Below are 19,328 nucleotides of genomic sequence, written 5' to 3'. Positions count from 1 at the left end.
GGGGGCTAGAAGCCTGAATTCAGGGCACCAGTTATAGAGGAAGGCTCTCTCTCTGTTCACTCTGGGGGAAGATGCTTGTCTCTCAGCTTCTGTAGCCCTAGTGTTCTTCGATTCCTTGATCATCTTCACATTTCATCTATCTTCCCCAGTATGTGCTTCTTATAGCTGTGTTTATGCTGCTCCTCATAACTCAGAAGTGATTAGGTTTAGGACACACCCTACCCTGATATGACCCCATTAAAATAACAAACAAACAAAAACCTATTTCCAAACAGGATTACATCCACAGATATAGGGGTTAGGATTCCAACACATGTTTTGGGGGGGGGGACACAATTCAATCCATAACACTCAGTTTCCTCGTTTGTAAAATGGTGATAATGATAGCACTTATTTTATAAAGTCATTGTGTAGAGTAAATGAGTAACTCAGAACAGTGTCTGGAGCACAGCACTCAATAAATATTATAGTTATTCTTATCACATTAGACTTAGAAGGGAACCTGAGACTTGATCTGCAAAAATAGATGAAAAGCACAGGCAGAGTCATGTTATAAGCAAGTTTAGGGGAGCTCAAGCAATTTTGCGTGGCTGGAGAACAGATTGACAGAATGGGAATGTGAGACTAACACACACTCCTCTGGTCTATGACATGCATGAGTCCTAGTTCTGCTCCTCTCTAGCTGGGTGGACCTGAGCAAGTCAACCTGGCATGAAAAGAATAGGTGCTCAATGTATGAGAACAAGTATTACTATGGGTGCATGATAGAAAATGGCTTGACACTAGCACTAAAAGTCTTACTGGGGTTAGATTGCAGAGGGCCTGGATATAATGTGTATCACTCAACTATTGCTGCAATAATGCTATGTAACAAACAACTCCAAAAAATCTCAGTAGCTTACAATAACAAATGTTTTATTTCTAACTCATAGGTGGGTCAGCTCAGGTTTGGCTTATTTTGGTTGATTTTGGCTGGGCCTACTTGGGTTCTGCTGGGCTTGGCTCCACATTGCCCAACGCAAGTCACAGTACAAGGGATGGGGAAGTATACTCTACTCACATCAGTGGGAGGAGTTGCAAAGTCACATGGCTAAGGGTATGGATATATAATTCTATTACAGGGGAGAGTGAAGGATTAGGAGCAGTAATCCAATCTGCATGGTTGGGAGATCTATGAAAAGCATTATATCAAGAAAATGACATAATTATATCTAAATTTTAGAAAGTACATCCTAGTGGCTACGTGGAAGGTGAATGAAGTGAGGAGGGACTAGAGGCATTGGAACCAGTACTTCCAGTCCATGAAGGAGACAAAACATGGTTAGGGCATAGGATGGCATGAAGAGGATAAATGTGAAAGCAGTGGATGAGGCAAAATTAGCAAAACTTGATGACTTACTAGATGAGTCAGAATCGACTCGACGGCAACAGGTTTGGTTTAGATGTGGTATACTTGAAGGGGGCAGCGTTGGTGAAGGGAAGAAGTTAGCGGTGACTCAGAAGTTCCTAGATTAGACAACTAAGAGGATGGTGACGGTATATGCTAAAATAGGGAGGGTTGTAGGAATGCTTTTCTGAGGAAGAGAGCATAAGAAAATAGTGGATTTGATTTTGAACAGTGTAGTTGCTTTGGAATATGTCAACTTGCCTAGGTTAAACTCTATTTTATAGAGTTCCTTTCCCTGCGACATCTATGTCAATTGGCATACAAAGCTTATTAAGAAAATGTTCTGCATCCTACTTTGGTGAGTGGCATCTGGGGTCTTAAAAGCTTGCAAGCGGCCATCTAAGATGCATAAACTGGTCCCAACCACTTGGAGTAAAGGAGAATGAAGAACACCAAAGACACAAGGAAAGTATTAGCCCAAGAGACAGAATGGGCCACTTAAACCAGAGACTTCATCAGCCTGAGACCAGAAGAACGAGCTGGTGCCCAGCTACCACCAATGAACGTTGTGACAGGGAACACAACAGAGGGCCCCTGATGGAGCAGTAGAACGATGAGATGCGGAATTCAAATTCTAGTAAGAAGACCAAACTTAATGGTCTGACTGAGACTGGAAGCGCCCCGGAAAGCATGGCCGCTGGACTCTCTATCACCCCAGAACTAAAACAACTTCCGAGGCCAACTCTTCAGACAGGGATTGGACTGGACTGTGGGACATAAAGCGGTACTTGTGAAGAATGTGCCTCTTAGTCAAGTAGATACAAGAGACCAAAGGGGCAGCTTCTGTCCAGAGGTGAGAGGGGAAGGCAGAGAGAGTTAGGAGCTGGTTGAATGTTCATGGGGAATCAGGGGCGGAGGGGAGGAGTGTGCTGTCACAGAATGGGGTGAGCGGTTGGGGTCTCATAACAATGCATGTAAAAAAAAAATTTCTGTAGGGGAGATTAACTTGAAATGTAAACTTCATTTAATTACAACAATAAAATTAAAAATTTTTTTAAAAAAAGAATTCCTTTCCCTGAATGTTTATGGTTAGGGATTGTGAGGATGGAGCAGGACCAAGCAGTGTTTCGTTCTGTTATACATAGGGTTGCTATGAGTCAGAACCAACTCAACAGCATCTAACAACAACAACACAGAGCTGGTCACAGGAAACATTTTGTATGACATTTGGAAGGCGGAAGTGACGCAGGAGTGATATTGTTTCGTTAAGCAAAAAAGCTGCAGCAGGTGATGCTGCAGTTCATGCACATTGTCACTTATGTGTTAGCTTACCTGGTTAGTGTAGGGCCTGCAGTTACTCCATCTCCCACCTGATCCTCCTTCTATTTCTCTGACTCCTGGGCAAGATGCATCATTAGCTCCATAACAAAGGATGCCAGCTTCTCATATAGGACACCTACATCATCAAAGCTCTAGGCTTAGGTCATGAGAGACTGACATGGGCTCTAGTCTTTTCTCATTGGTTCTAGAATTAGAAGGGCTACAGTAGGTGAAAATGGCTGTGAGGTAGAGCCTGCTCTCAAAAGCTTGGCGAGACAACATGGAAGAATCTGGAGGGCATTATGCTGAGTGACATAAGTCAATCTCAAAAGGACAAATATTGTATGAGACCACTATTATAAGAAGTCACAAAAAGGTTTACACACAGGAAAAAAAAATCTTTGAGGGGTGTGGGGAGGAAAATCAGTAACTAGATAGCAGACAAGTGTTAACTTTGGTGAAGGAAAAGACAGCATACAATATAGGTGAAGTCAGCATAACTTGACCAAGGCAAAGTCATAGAAGCTTCCGAGACACATCCAAACACCCTGAGGGACCGAGTTACTAGGGTTGAGGGCTGGGGACCATGGTCTAGTGGGACATCTAGGTCAATTGGCATAACATAGTTCATAAAGAAAATGTTCTACATCCTACTTTGATGAGTAGCATCTGAGGTTTTAAAAGTTTTCAAGCAGCCACCTAAAATATGTCTGTTGATCCCATCCTGTCTGGAGCAAAGGAGAATGAAGTAAACCAAAGACACAAGGAAAATATTAGTTCAAAGGACTAATGGACCACGTGAACACAGCCTCCACCAGCCGGAGCCCAGAAGAACTAGATGGTGCCCGGCTACCACCACCAACTACTCTGACAGGGATCACAGTAGAGGGTCCTGGACAGAGCAGGAGAAAAATGTAGAACAAAACTCAAATTCACACACACATATACACACACACACAAAAAGACCAGACTTAACTGGTCTGACAGAGACTGGAGGAACCCCTGAGACTACGGCCCCCGGACACCCTGCTAACTCAGAACTGAAGCCACTCCCAAAGTCCACCTTTCAGCCAAAAATTAGACAGATCTATAAAACAAACAATAACACACTTGAGGAATGTGCTTCCTAGTTTAATCAAGTCTATGAGACCAAATGGGCACCACTTGCCCAAAAGCAAAGAGAAAAAGGCAGGAAGGGACAGGAAAACTGGACAAATGGACACGGGGAACTGGGGTGTAAAGGGAAAGGAGGAGAGTATTGACACATTGTGGGGATTGCAACCAATGTCACAAAACAATTTGTGTATAAATTTTTGAATGAGAATCTAATTTGCACTATAAACTTTCACTTAAAGCACAATAAAAAAAAAAGCATGGTGAGAAGTCAAGGAATAGATAAGGTGTCTGTTTTTCAGGGTTGGGAGGGATTGTAACAAGGTCAAGAGGAGATTTCCTTAGGGTGATGGCAATTTTAGCCTATTTATATTTAAAGGAGAAGAAGCAAATAGGAGAAGAACAGGATTCCAGAGAGAATGAGGCTAATGGATGAGGTGGGTATTGAGGTGCATGATAGGAACAGGAGCCTCTGTAGAAAAGTCAGCCTTGATCAAAGCCATTAGAGACAGAGCTTCCTCCAAGGCAAGAAGGAAGGAGGCAAGGATAAGCTTGACACTGTATGAGAATTACCTGATGGGCATTATTTTCTTAGTAAAATAAAAGACCGTATCATTATATCTGTCAGGGCTTTTTTTCTAATTCTCATAGAAACACTGTGTTCGCACTTCACTGTGAGCCCGTGGGACTACATCTACCCAGAGCAGGCACCTTTTCCTAATTTGCACAGAGATCTATACAGGTCAGCAGTGATGCTGCCATTACCCTAGCTTCAAAGAAAGCTGGAAAGTACATTTCTTGCTTATACTTTAGGGAGACAGGAGCATATAGGAAGGATGTTTTGAAGATTCTGGGAAGCTAAGAAAGCAAAACAAATATTCTCCATGATTATCTACTGAGGAGGAAGGTTTGAACAGAAGAGTAAATGTTTGAAGTAGCCATTAGGAAGATAAATGGGAATTAACTAAAATGATTTCTCAGCAGTGTGAGGATCCAAATAAGATTGGAGTTCAAAATGTATAATTCACTTGTTCACTTATTCAATTATTCAACAAATACTTATTAAATGCCATGCACCAGGTACTGTTCTAGCTACTGGGAATACAATGGCGAACATGAAAACAATTAATGTAGGCATTCTAAAGATGATGATAAATGTTTTGAAGAAAAATATAGCATGCTTAGGAGACCGAGTGATAGAATTAAGTGATGCAAGTTTAGACGGAATTTTCAGGGAATGCCTCTCAAAGGAGATGACATTTGAACAGAACCCTGAATGTAGTGAGGGGGAAAGCTGTCTAAAGTTTCTAAAAAGAGTGTCCCAGGTAGAGGTAACAGCAAGTTCAAGTTCCTGAGGGAGAAATGAGTTTGATGTGTTTGAAGAACACCAGGATGACTAATGGGGCTGTAACAGATGGCTTGGGAAGAGGAGGCAGAAATGATAGGAGATGAGGTCATAAGGTGGGTTGTTGCAGTTATTAGTTGCCATTGAGTCGACTCCGGCTCATGGCTACCTTATGTATAACAGAAATAAACTTTGCCCAGTCCTATGACATCTTCATGATCTTTGGATGTTTGAATTTATTGTGGCTGTTGCGTCAATCCATCTCATTTAGGTTTTCCTTCATTTTCACTGACCCTCTACTTTACCAATCATGATGTGTTTTTCTAGGGATTGGTCTTACCTTATGACGTGTCCAAAGTAAGCAAGACTAAGTCTCCCTGCCTTAGTCGTCTCGTGCTGCTGTAGAAGAAATACTACAAGTGGATGGCTTTAACAAAGAGATATTTATTTTCTCACAGTCTAGTAGGCTAGAAGTCCGAATTCAGGGCGTCAGCTCCAGGGGAAGTCTTTCTCTCTCTGTCGGCTCTGGGGGAAGGTCCTTGTCATCAATCTTCTCCTGGACTCAGAGCTTCTCTGCACCAGAACCCTGGGTCCAAAGGACGCACTCTGCTCCCAGCACTGCTTTCTTGGTGGTATGAGATCCCTTGCTTCCCTTTCCTTTTATCTCTTGAAAGATAAAAAGTGGTGCAGGCCACACTCCTGGGAAACTCCCTTTACATTGGATCAGGGATGTGACCTGAGTAAGGGTGTTACAATCCCACCCTAATCCTCTTTAACATAAAATTACAATCACAAAATGGAGGACAACCACACAGTACTGGGAATCATGGCCTAAAAAAGTTGACATATATTTTTGGCGGACACAACTCAATCCACGACACTCCCAATCCTCGCTTCGAAGGTGCATTCTGGTTGTATTTATTATTCATTCTTCTGGCAGTCCACAATATTTTCAATATTCTTCACCAGCACCACAGTTTGAATGCAACACTACTCTGTCTTCCTTTTTCATTATTCACCTTTTGCATGCATATGAAGCAATTAAAAAGACCAGAGCTTGGGTCAGACACACCTTAGTCATTTGTTATGGATTAAAATGTGTTCTCCAAAAATATGTGTTGTAAATCTTAACCCCTATGCCTGTTGTGATAATCCCATTTGGGAATGGGTTTTCTTTATTATGTTAATGAGGCAGTATTAGTGTAGGGTGTGCTTTAAATCAATCTCTTTTGAGATATAAAAGAGCCATTAAGCAAGGAAGCAAGCAAGCAGAGATGGAGAAAGAGAGATGCCAGGCCACAGGATCATCAATGAACCTAGGAACAGAACCTGAAAAGAGACAAGGACCTTCTCCCAGAGCCGACAGAGAGACAGAGCCTTTCCCTAGAGCCGGCACCCTGAATTTGGACTTCTAGTCTCCTTAAGTTGAGAAAATAAATTTCTCTTCTTTAAATACTTGTGGTATTTCTGTTATAGAAACACTAGATAACTAAGACAGTCATCATCAAAGATACATCTTTGCTTTTAAAAACTTTAAAGAGGTCTTCTGCAGCAGATTTCCAATGGGCAAATGAGGTAGATGGGCCTAGATAACACAGAGTCTTGTAGACCATGGAGGAGCCCTGGTGGCACAATGGCTAAAGCAGTCAGCTGCTAACCAAAAGGTCGGTGGTTCGAACCCACCAGCTGCTCTGAGGGAGAAAGATGTGGCAGTGTGCTTCCGGAAAGATTTACAGCCTTGGAAGCCCTATGGGGCAGTTCTGTTCTGTCCTGTAAGGTTGCTATAAGTTGGAATTGACTTGACGGCAGTGCGTTTGGGTTTGGGTGGGTAGGCCATGGTAAAGAGATTGCATTTTAAGTGTGAGGAAATTAGTTAGTGGGTTTTGAACAGGAGAGTAACATAATTCAATCATATTGACTGCTGGATGGAGAATGAGCTGTAGGTGGGTAGTAGCGGAAGTAAAGAGATGAGATCAAAGGGCATTGCAGTAGTTTAGATGAGAGAGATGGCAGCTAGAAGGGGATCTGAGCTATAAGAAGTGATCAGATTATGGACATAATTTGATGGATTAGATGTGAAGTTTAAGAAATAGAGAGTTATCAAAGATAACTCCTAGATTTTTGCCCTGGGCAATTGAGGGAATTGTGTCAGTGACATGCTGGGAAATGTTTAACTGGTACTCTGGGGGCACAGTGGTTAAAGTGTTCAGCTGCTAACCAAAAGGTCGGTGATTTGAACCCACCAGCTGCTCCACAGGAGAAAGATGTGTTAGTCTGCTTCCGTAAAGATTACAGCTTTGGAAGCCCTATGGGTTAGTTCTATTTTGTCCTATAGAGTCACTATGAGTTGGAATTGACTCAATGGCAATGGATTTGGCTTCTCTTTTTTTTTCTGCTGGGGGAAAAGAATCCTGATTTGTAGCATTTGCTAATCTCCATAGGGTAAATATTTCCCTCATGGTTGATTTCAAGCTACCAATGTGGCTTCACTGAACACAGAGTTGAGAAGAAATGCTAACAATCGCCTTTTGTAAGCCAGTATTGGAAGAGGCTGCATAGGCCCGGCTCACTATTATTTACTCCCCATTGCTAACCGCCACATTGTCTCGTGATTTTTCCCTCCCGTTCGGGTCTCTACAAAAAGGTTTAAGATTAACCGATGTTCCTCCCTGGAGGATAGAAAACAAGTGATAATGATCTAAGAACGAAAAACCAAACAAAGCATCCATCTTGTGACAAGAAAAACCTGGATGTCACTAGATAATCCCCAAAGATGTCACCAGATAACCTCTAAGAATACCAGTAGAAGGTTAACTCATCTAAGACATCACCTCAAGGGAAAACTACCACAAAAGATCCATAATCCTGTCCCTATAAAAGACTTCAGCCAATCTTCAGTGGGGGAGACGGGTTTTTTGGAGGAATCTATTCCCCTCCATCTCCTATATATCGATATATAATAAACATCTTGCCACTCACCTCACCCCTGTCTCAGAATTGGCTATTGCGGCAGGCGGCTCTAATCCACTTTATTGCGGTAACAGTATGAGCCGGCTTCAGCACACAAATGATAGTGGTACTATTTATTGAAATGTGGAAATCTAGGGGAGGAGTAAGGAGCTCTGGTGGCACAATGGTTAAGTATTCAATTGCTAACCAAAAGGTTGAAGGTCTTTTCTCCGCAGGAAAAGACCTGGTAATCTGCTCCCATAAAGATTACAGCCTGGGCAACCCTATGGGGCAGTTCTACTCTGTCCTATAGGGTCACTATGAATCAGAACCGACTCAACGGCACATAATCATAGGGGAAGAGTAGGTTTAGGAAAAAACAAAATCCAACCAGCTGACGTCGAGTTGATTCCTACTCGTGACGACCCCATATGTGCAGAGTAGAACTGTGGCTCCATAGAGTTTTCAAGGCTGTGAGCTTTCAGAAGCAGATTGCCAGACCTTTCTTCCAGGCATCTCTGGATGTGTTCAATCTGTCAACTTTTCAGCTAGCAGTCAAGCTCTTAGCTGTTTGCACCACCCAGGGACTCCAAGCAAGTTTAGAGGGGTAGGGAAATAAGTACTATTTTGTTCATGTTATGCTTGGGATGCTTATTAGACATCCGAGTAGAGATGTTATATGGGTAATTGCACATACAAGTTTGGAACTCAGGAGAGAGGTCAGGGATGGAGATGGATAAGATCAATGTGGGTAGTGGGTGTGATGTAGATGAGAAGACAAAGCCCTGCATTGCCCTCATCATTTTGAGGTTGGGAAGAGCAGGAGGTGTTTATTAAAGAGACTGAGGAAGAGTAGAAAATTAGTGAATTAGGTACACGAGGAGAGCATGATGTCCCAGAAACCTAGTTAAGAAGGTGCTTAAAGACTGAAGGAAAGACCAGCGAACTTCCAGGTAGCCCAGTACAATAGCAGATGCTTGAATTAAAATCTTGCCACTTATCCTTCAACAAACGGAAAAGATCAATAAGAAGAGCAAGTAAAGCCAAACATACAACCCACACTTTCAGCGTAACTAGAAGGCAAAGGATACTATAAACTTCAAATTATCAGTAAGTAGAAAAATAAATATCAAATGGCAGCACAGCTTTTTCCTTGAGCTCCATGACAAATTTTTACAGGAAGCAAGGGGAGTCTGAAAAACCTGAGAGGAAAAGAGAAGTGAATATCAATATTGATTTATTAATTGTAACAAATTATACCATACCAATATAGATGTTAATAAGAGAAACTGAGTGTGGGGTATATGCTCTGTATTATCTCCACGATTTTTCCATAAATTTAAAAGTGTTCTAAAAATAGTTTTTTTTTAACAAAAGACGCTAAGGTACATTGTAGAAGCAATTTGAAATATGTTAAATCACCAAATAACCATACAAAATTTTACAGTGTGGATAGGTTACTTTAAAAAGTAAGCTACAAAAGAAGAAAAAAGTAGATAGATAAAGAACTGTCTCTGCAATTTAAATAAAAACAGATTTGGATCACAAAAACGAGAGAGAAAAGTAGGACATAGAAGGCCTATTAAGCTAAAGTCACCACCAGAAAGAGAAAATCCTCTACAAGTGAGAAAATACTAAAAAAAGGCAGTGAGTACAACGTTCTACATCTTAGTTGGGTGAGTAGCGTCTGTGCTCTTAAAAGCTTGCAAGCGGCCATCTAAGATACAACTATTGATCTCTACTAGTGTGGTGCAAAAGAGAATGAAGGAAATAAAAGTCTCAAAGAAGAAACTAGTCCACGGGACTAATAGCCCGCATGAACCACGTGCTCTTCTAACCTGAGACCAGACAAATTAGATGGTGCCCGGCTACCACTACTGACTGTTCTGACCAGAGACACAATAGAAGGTTCCAGATACAATAGGAAAAAAACGTAAAACAAAACTTGAATTCCTAAAAAAGGCCAGACCCACTTGACCGATAGGGACTAGAGAACCCCCCAAGATTATAATCCTAAAATACCTTTTGAACTTGGAATTAAAGCTATTAAGGCAGGTCACCTTTCAGCCAAATCATAGACTGGCTTATAAAATAAACAATATCACCAATGAGTAATGTGCTCCATTAAACAATTAACTATATGAGACCAAACAGCCAACATTTACCCAAACGCGAAGATTAGGAGGCAAGGAGGGGAAGGGAAGCTAGATCAATGGAAACAGAACAAACAGAATGGAAATAATGAGAATGCTGACACATTGTAAAAATTGTAACCAATACAAGGGGAACAATTTGTACAAAAATTGTTAAAGGGGAACCTAATTTGCTGTGTAAACTTTCACCTAAAAAAATAAAATATTTTTTAAAAAAAGCACTGAGTGCAGGCATGGGATTTGAAAGTGTGTGGGATCTGAAGTGGCTATTTCAGAAAGACATCATTTTGGGCAAAGAAAATGGTGAAAAGAAATGGGGAGCATCCTTTGGTGAAGCAAGAAGGGAAATTTTATGGACCTGTAAGACAAAAATATAACTCAAAAATTGGAGAATTCACAACATCTTCCCCACCAGGAAAAAAAAGTCATTAATTAATCTGTACTTTGCTATACTGAGAGAAAAGGGGGCATTCTTAAACTAGAAAATGTATGCTGTTGTTGTTGTTGTTAGGTGCCGTCGAGTCAGTTCCAACTTATAGCAGCCCTATGTACAGCAGAACGAAACACTGCCCAGTCCTGTGACAACCTCACAATCGTTATGCTTGAGCCCATTGTTGCAGCCACTGTGTCAATCCATCTCATTGACGGTCTTCCTCTTTTTTGCTAACCCTCTGCTTTACCAAGCATGATGTCCTTCTCCAGTGACTGATCCCTCCTGATAACCTGTCCAAAGTACGTGAGATGTAGTCTCACCATCCTTGCTTCTCAGGAGCATTCTGGTTGTACTTCTTCCAAGACAGATTCGTTCATTCTTTTGGCAGTCCATAATATATTCAATGTTCTTCTTCAGCACCACAATTCAAAGGCGTCAATTCTTCTTCGGTCTTCCTTATTCATTGTCCAGCTTTTGCATTCATATGAGGCGATTGAAACCACCATGGCTTAGGTCAGGCACACCTTAGTCTTCGAGGTGACATCTTTGCTTTTCAACACTTTAAAGAGGTCTTTTGCAGGAGATTTGCCCAATGAAATGTATCTCTTGATTTCTTGATTGCTGCTTCCATGGGTGTTGATTGTGGGTCCAAGTAAAATGAAATCCTTGACAACTTCAATCTTTTCTCCGTTTATGGTGATGTTGCTTATTGGTCCAGTTGTGAGGATTTTTGTTTTCTTATGTTGAGATGTAATCCATACTGAAGGCTGTGATCTTTGATCTTCATCAATAAGTGCTTCAAGTCCTCTTCACTTTCAGCAAGCAAGGTCGTGCCATCTGCATAATGCAGGTTGTTAATGAGTCTTCCTCCAATCTTGATGCCACGTTCTTCTTCATAGAGTCCAGCTTCTTGGATTATTTGCTCAGCATACAGATTGAATAGGTATGGTGAAAGGATACAATCGTGACACACATCTTTCCTGAATTTAAACCATGCAGTATTCCCTTGTTCTGTTCGAATGACTGCTTCTTGATCTATGCATAGGTTCCACATGAGCACAACTAAGTGTTCTGGAATTCCCATTCTTCGAAATTTTATCCATAATTTGTTATGATCCACACAGTCGAATAGTCAATAAAACACAGGTAAACATCTTTCTGGTATTCTCCGCTTTCAGCCAGGATCCATCTGACATCAGCAGTGATATCCCTGGTTCCATGTCCTCTTCTGAATCTGGCTTGAATTTCTGGCAGTTCCCTTTGGATATACTGCTGCAGCCGCTTTTGAATGATCTTCAGCAAAATTTTACTTGCATGTGATAATAATGATATTGTTCAATAACTTCCACATTCAGTTGGGTCACTTTTCTTGGGAATAGGCATAAATATGGATCTCTTCCAGTCAGCTGGCCAGGTAGCTGTCTTCCAAATTTCTTGGCATAGACAAGTGAGCACTTCCAGCACTGCATCCGTTTGTTGAAACATCTCAATTGATATTCTGTCATTTCCTGAAGCCTTGTTTTTTGCCAATGCCTTCAGTGCAGCTTGGACTTCTTCCTTCAGTACTATCGGTTCCTAATCATATGCTACCTCCTGAAATGGTTGAACATCGACCAATTCTTTTTGGTATAGTGACTCTGTGTGTTCCTTTCAGCTTCTTTTCATGCTTCTTGTGTCATTTAATATTTTCCTCATAGAATCCTTCACTATTGCAACTCGAGGCTTAAACTTTTTCTTCAGTTCTTTCAGGTTGAGAAATGCCGAGCATGTTCTTCTCTTTTGGTTTTCTATCTCCAGCTCTTTGCACATTTCTTTATTATACTTTACTTTGCCTTCTCAAGCCACCCTTTGAAATCTTCTGTTCAGCTCTTTGACTTCATCATTTCTTCCTTTTACTTTAGCTACTCGATGTTCAAGAGCAAGTTTCAGAGTCTCTTCTGACATCCATTTTGGTCTTTTCTTTCTTTCCTGTCTTTTTAGTGACCTCTTGCTTTCTTCATGTATGATGTCCTTTATGTCATTCCACAGCTCATCTTGTTTTCAGTCATCAGTGTTCAATGGGTCAAATCTATTCCTGATGGTCTCTAAATTCAGGTGGGATATACTCAAGGCTGTACTTTGGCTCTCATGGACTTGTTCTAATTTTCTTCGGTTTCAACCTGACCTTACATATAAGCAATTGATGGTCTGTTCTACAGTCGGCCCCTGGCCTTGTTCTGACTGATGATATTTAGCTTTTCCATTGTCTCTTTCCACAGATGTAGTTGATTTGATTCCTGTGTATTCCATCTGGTGAGGTCTACGTGTATAGTCACCATTTATGTTGGTGAAAAAAGGTATTTGCAATGAAGAAGTCGTTGCTCTTGCAAAATTCTATCATGCAATCTCTGACATCGTTTCTGTCACCAAGGCCATATTCTCCAACTACCAAGCCTTCTTTGTTTCCAACTTTTGCATTCCAATCACCAGTAGTTATCAATGCATCCTGACTGCATGTTTGATCAATTTCACACTGCAGAATTTGATAAAAATCTTCAGTTTCTTCATCTTTGGCCATAGTGGTTGGTGCGTATATTTGAATAATAGTGGTATTAACTGGTCTTCTTTGAAAGCATATGGATATTATCTTATCCCTGACAGCGTTGTATTTGAGAATAGATCTTGAAATGTTCTTTTTGACGATGAATGCAACGCCATTCCTATTCAAGTTGTCACTCCCGGCATAGCAGACCATAAGATTCTCCAATTCAAAATGGCCAATACCAGTCCATTTTAGCTCACTAATGCCTAGGATATCAATGTTTATGCATTCTATTTCATTTTTTACTATTTCCAATTTTCCTAGATTCATACTTCGTACATTCCATGTTCCAATTATTAATGGACGTTTGCAACTGTTTCTTCTTATTTTGAGTCGTGCCACGTCAGCAAATGAAGGTCCCAAAAGCTTGACTCCATCCACATCATTAAGGTCAACTCTCCTTTGAGGAGGCAGCTCTTCCCCAGCCGCATTTTGAGTGTCTTCCAACCTGGAGGGCTCATCTTCTGGCACTGTATCAGACAATGTTCCACTACTATTCATAAGGTTTTCATTAGCAAATTCTTTTCAGAAGTAGACTGCGGGTCCTTCTTCCTAGTCTGTCTTAGTCTGGAAGCTCAGCTGAAACCTGTCTGCCATGGGTGACCTTGCTGGTATTTGAATACTGGTGGCATAGCTTCCAGCATCACAGCAACATGCAAGCCCCCACAGTACAACAAACTGACAGACACATGGGGAAGAAAATGTATAAGCTACCCCAAGTCCCCAACCATGTCCACAATGTGAATAAAAGTAGTCTACAACCATACAAAGCTATTATAAGAACAAAACAGAAAGTCAAGATCAAAATAGTTCAGCTGATAAAATTCTCCACCATAAAAAAATGAAGAAAATAAAATTGTAATACACTTCAAAACAAATTGAATATCCATTAGCAAGCATTTTGAGATATGACAAATTTTTTTTTTTGAAATTAGAAATCCAAAAATCTAAAAATGAAAACAAAGCAAGAAATAATAGAATGGAACAAAAAACAGGAACAAATAAAATAAGAGGTGTTTGAACTCAGGAAGGAAATAGAAGGAAAAAATAAAAGATCATCTCACTTATGAAGACTAAATTAGAAAGTGGCCAAGGGAACATATACTCACATAAAAATTTAATAATAGGTATCAAAGAAAGGTAGGAAAACACCAAAGACTGAAAATGAGGTAAGTAAATAAAAGAGGTCAGAGAGAAAGTTATTAAAATGGAAAACAGGAAAAGGCTATCCAATATATGGATAATTGGGACCCTGAAGGAACAAAACAAAGCAAAGACTAGACTAGTTAAAATTATAATGTAAGAAAACTTTCCAGAAATAAAATAAAATCTGAATCTACATTTTAAAATGACCTACCAGGTACCTGAGAAAATTACCCAGAATACTCAACTCTTAGACATACCCTAGTAAAACTATTACACTTTAAAGATAAAGAAAAAAATCCTTAGAGTCGTCAAGGATAAATACCAAATAAATTAAAAGGGGAAGAGATTTAAGTTGGTATTAGACTTCTCAAGAGTAATGTACAAAACAAGGCAACTGTGAAGCAGTATTTTTAAGCTCAAGGAAAGAAAGTGTGAATCAGGGATTTTATATCCAACCAAGTTGACCTTCAAGTAGAAAGGCTGTTAAAAAAAAATGTAAATATCCAACCACTCAGAGAATACAATATCCATGGACCCGTCTTAAGGAATCTACTAGAAGATGAGCTCCATCTGAAGAAGAAATAACTGGGGAGATTTTGACAAAAGGATTGGTGATGAACATATAATATATTTAAATGTATATATAAGATGAAAACAATGGTGGGGACAAGGGTACAAGAAAAATATGTGAATATTTTATGTTGTGACAAAGTAGAAAAAAATTACACTAAGAATGGGTGAAGGAGAACAGAGGAAAATAGACTAAGTTTATTGACTGTCATATAGCCAATAGATAGGAGTCAAAGGATATGTACTGGGTTGAATAGTTGTTAGTTGCTAACTCATGGCAACCTATGTATAATAGAACGAAACGCTTCCCGGTCCTGCCCCATTTTCATGATCATTGGTATATTTGAGTCTATCGTTGTGTCTATTGTGTCATCTCATGAAGGGTTTCCCTCATTTTTGTTGACCTTCTACTTTACCAGTCATAATGTCCTTTTCTAACGACTGGTCTTTCCTGATGACGTGCCCAAAGTAAGCAAGAGGAAATCTCACCATCCTTGCTTCAAGAAGCATTCTGGTTGTATTTCTTCTAAGACTGATCTGATCTTTCCTTTGTCAGTCCACGCAAGGTATATTCAATACTCTTCACCAACACCACAGTCCAAACGCGTTGATTCTTCTTCTGTCTTCCTTTTTCATTATCCAACTTTTGCATGCATACGAGGCAATTGAAAAGACCATAGTTGTCCCCCCAAAATTCATGTCTTTCTCAGAACCTCAGAATGTGAACTTATTTGGAAATAGGATTGTTGCAGATGTAATTAGTTAAGATGAGGTCAGATTGAAATATGGTGGATCATTATTTCAATACGACTGGTGTCCTCATAAGAAGAGAAGAGACACAGAGACATAAAGGAGAATGCCATGTGACAATGGAGGCAGAGATTCATAAGCCCAGGAATGCCAAGGATTGCAGGCAACACCAGAAGCTAAGAGAAAGGCGTGTAAGAAATTCTCCCCTAGAGCCTTCGGAGAGAGTATGGCCCTGCCGACACCTTGATTTCAGACTTCGGCCTCCCAAACTGTGAGGGAATAAATGTCTGTTGTTTTGAGCCTCCCACTTTGAGGCAATGTGCCACAACAGCCCCAGGAAACTAATACAGGATTATATTGAAAACTGACAAACAGATAGTAAAAGGTTAAATAAAAAAATAGAAGACAAAGAGTTACAGAACAAGTTACAATTAGAAAAATAACCATTAGAATAAAAATAAAACCTTTCTTAACGCCATATGGCATGTTTTGAATTATTTCCCCCAAAAAATGTGTATATCAATTTGGCTGGGCCATGATTCCCGGTACTGTGTGGTTGTCCTCCATTTTGTGATTGTAATTTTACATTAAAGAGGATTAGGGTGAGATTGTAACACCACCGTTACCCAGGTCACGTCCCTGATCCAATGTAAAGGGAGCAGAGCACGTCCTTTGGACCCAGGGTCCCTGCGCGGAGAAGCTCCTAGTCTAGGGGAAGATTGAGGAGAAGGCCGACAGAGAGAGAAAGCCTTCCCCTGGAGCTGACTCCCTGAATTTGGACTTTTAGCCTAACTTTATTGTGAGGAAATAAACTTTTCTTTGTTAAAACCATCCACTTGTGGTATTTCTGTTATAGCAGCAGTAGATGACCAAGACAATATCTTTATGGTATTCTCTATTTCAGCCAAGATTTATCCGACATCAGCAATGATATCCTTTATTCCACGTCTTCTTCTGAGTCTGGCTTGATTTATGGCAGTTCCCTGTCGATATACTGCTGCAGCCATTTTTTAATTATCTTTGGCAAAATTTTACTTGCCTGTGATATTAATGATATTGTTTGATAATTTCCACATTCTGTTGAGTCATCTTCTTTAGAATCGTCATGTATATGGATGTCTTCCAGTCGGTTGGCCAGGTAGCTGTCTTCCAAATTTCCTGGCATAGATGAGTGAGCCCTTCCAGCATTGCATCCATTTGCTGAAACATTTCAATTAGTATTCCATTGATTCCTGGAGGCTTGTTTTTCACCAGTGCCTTTAGTGCAGCTTGGACTTCTTCCTTCAATACTATCAGTTCTTGATCATATGCTACCTCCTGAAGTGGTTGAACATTGACCTATTCTTTTTGGTTCAGTGACTCTGTGTATTCCTTCCATCTTCTTTTCATGCTTCCTGTGTCATTTAATATTTTGCCCATAGAATCCTTCAATATTGCAACTCGAGGCTTGAATTTTTTTCTTCAGTTCTTTCAGCTTGAGAAATGCCGAGCGTGTTCTTCCTTTTTGGTTTTCTAACTGCAGGCCTTTGCACGTTTCCTTATAATACTTTACTTTGTCTTCTCGAGCTGCCCTTTGAAATTTTCTGTTCAGCTGTTTTATGTGATCATTTCTTCCATTCACTTTAGCTACTCTACATTCAAGAGCAAGCTTCAGAGTCTCTTCTGACATCCATTTTGGTCTTTTCTTTCTTTACTCTCTGTTTAATGACCTTTTGCTTTCTTCATGTATGATGTCATTGATGTCATCCCATAACTGAGAGCACCAGCTGAGAGCGAGGAGGCAGGAAGGAGTGCTGAAAATTTGAGGAAAAAGAAGAATACATATATTAGTTCCATCACCCATCTGTCCGTCATAATGTGGTGTTTTGTATGTTGCTATGATGCTGGAAGCTATGTCACCAGTATTTCAAATACTGTTGGATTCACCCATGGTGGACAGGCTTCAGTAGATCTTCCAGGCCAAGACAGACTAGGAAAAAAGCCTGGTGATCTACTTCTGAAAATTAGCCAATGAAAACCCACTGGATCACAACAGAATATTGTCTGATATAGTGTTTTTTCCCTAGGTTGGGAAAAAACAAACCTGTTGCCTTCGATTGAGACTCATGGCAACCTCATGTGTTGGAAGGCACTCAAAATACACAGTGGCCACAACAATGGACTCGAGCATACCAATGATCATGAAAATGGCACAGGACCAGGCAACATTTCATTCTGTTGTACATGAGGTTGCCATAGTCAGAGTCAACTCACAGACAACTAACAACAATATATACTAGTTACCTCAGAGAAAGGGGGAGTGAATGAACTATCAAGTGCATTAAGACTACTCAGTGATGCTGTGAGTCCACTTCAGATTTTTTATCATATGTTTAAGTAGCAATTCAGGAGAATTTCATACTCAGTATGGAAAGCTAAGTTATTCAGACCAATGCAAAAAACAACCAAAAGTGCTAGACAAAATATTTTTTAAATCTTCTTAAAAGCCTCAGGTAGGTAGCCGGCCAAGATGGCGGAGTAATCAGATGCTTCCAGGGGTCTCTCTTACAACAAAGACCTGAAAAAACAAGTGATTCGATTATATATGGCAATCTGGGAGCTCTGAACATCAAATGCAGAGTTGAGGAACCTGACTGAGTGGCAGGGGGAGGGAGAGACAGTTTGGAAGCAGCGAGGAGTTGCCAGACCTGACCCGGCGAGAGCCTGAGCCCTTCAGGCCTGAGCATCTCAGGGGTGAGCGGTGAGGCAGGCAAGCAGCGGTGCTCAGGAGGCACGTTTTCTGCACCGGGAGAGACCCAGCACCAGAGACTGTACACGGCCACCCAGAACCAGTGAGAAGCAGCCCTCCACGAAAGATAAGTACTTGCATATGGCTTACCACGTGGATCAAAAACACCCCCCTTAGGGAAAAACCTCTCTCCATTTACCTCCCTGCTCCCTGCTCTGCACTGGATCCCGGACGGCTTCAGCAATTGCCGAGTCCCCCGGGCCAGAAGTAGGATCCGTCATATGCCCGGAGCCATTCTCCCAGCCGTGGAGAGTGAACAAATTAGCAAACAGGGGAAAAAAATAAACTGCCAGCTCCCCTAAGCCAGGAACCCAGGGTAGGCACAGCTCCTTTGCCTAGGCACAGGCGTAAGGGATCCAGGGACTTTGAGTGCCTTTCCACCTGCATAGACTTGTGTGGGCCCATCTCAACAGTGTAGGCGCTCATTACTTCAACGGTTTCAGCTGTGAAGTGGCAGGTTCTTGACATTTGACACTGCTCTGCCCATTAAGCAGGCTCTTCACCTACCCACATCAGAGGCCTGAGGACTGGTGGCTCCACCCATGCCACTTAGCCACCTGCGATAGGGGCCCATGAATAAGAAGTACCCCCAAGTCCTTACAGCTAACACCATTAGGTGCTCATAGTCCAGCTGCAAAACCCACCCACCTACGTGCTCTAGGGAACAGGGACATGCCTTCCTCCTGGACACTTAAGGGTGGCCATCAGCCCCTGCCTTGCTCAGAGTGAGTCCCCCTGCTGCAGCCTGATGCCTGTGCCTACACCAATCACCCATGACTGTCTAGGACTGTAA

The sequence above is a fragment of the Trichechus manatus genome, unplaced genomic scaffold (genome assembly GCF_000243295.1).
Source record: "Trichechus manatus latirostris isolate Lorelei unplaced genomic scaffold, TriManLat1.0 scaffold00159, whole genome shotgun sequence".
Taxonomy (NCBI): domain Eukaryota; kingdom Metazoa; phylum Chordata; class Mammalia; order Sirenia; family Trichechidae; genus Trichechus; species Trichechus manatus.
Note: the sequence above shows the minus strand (reverse complement) of the source record.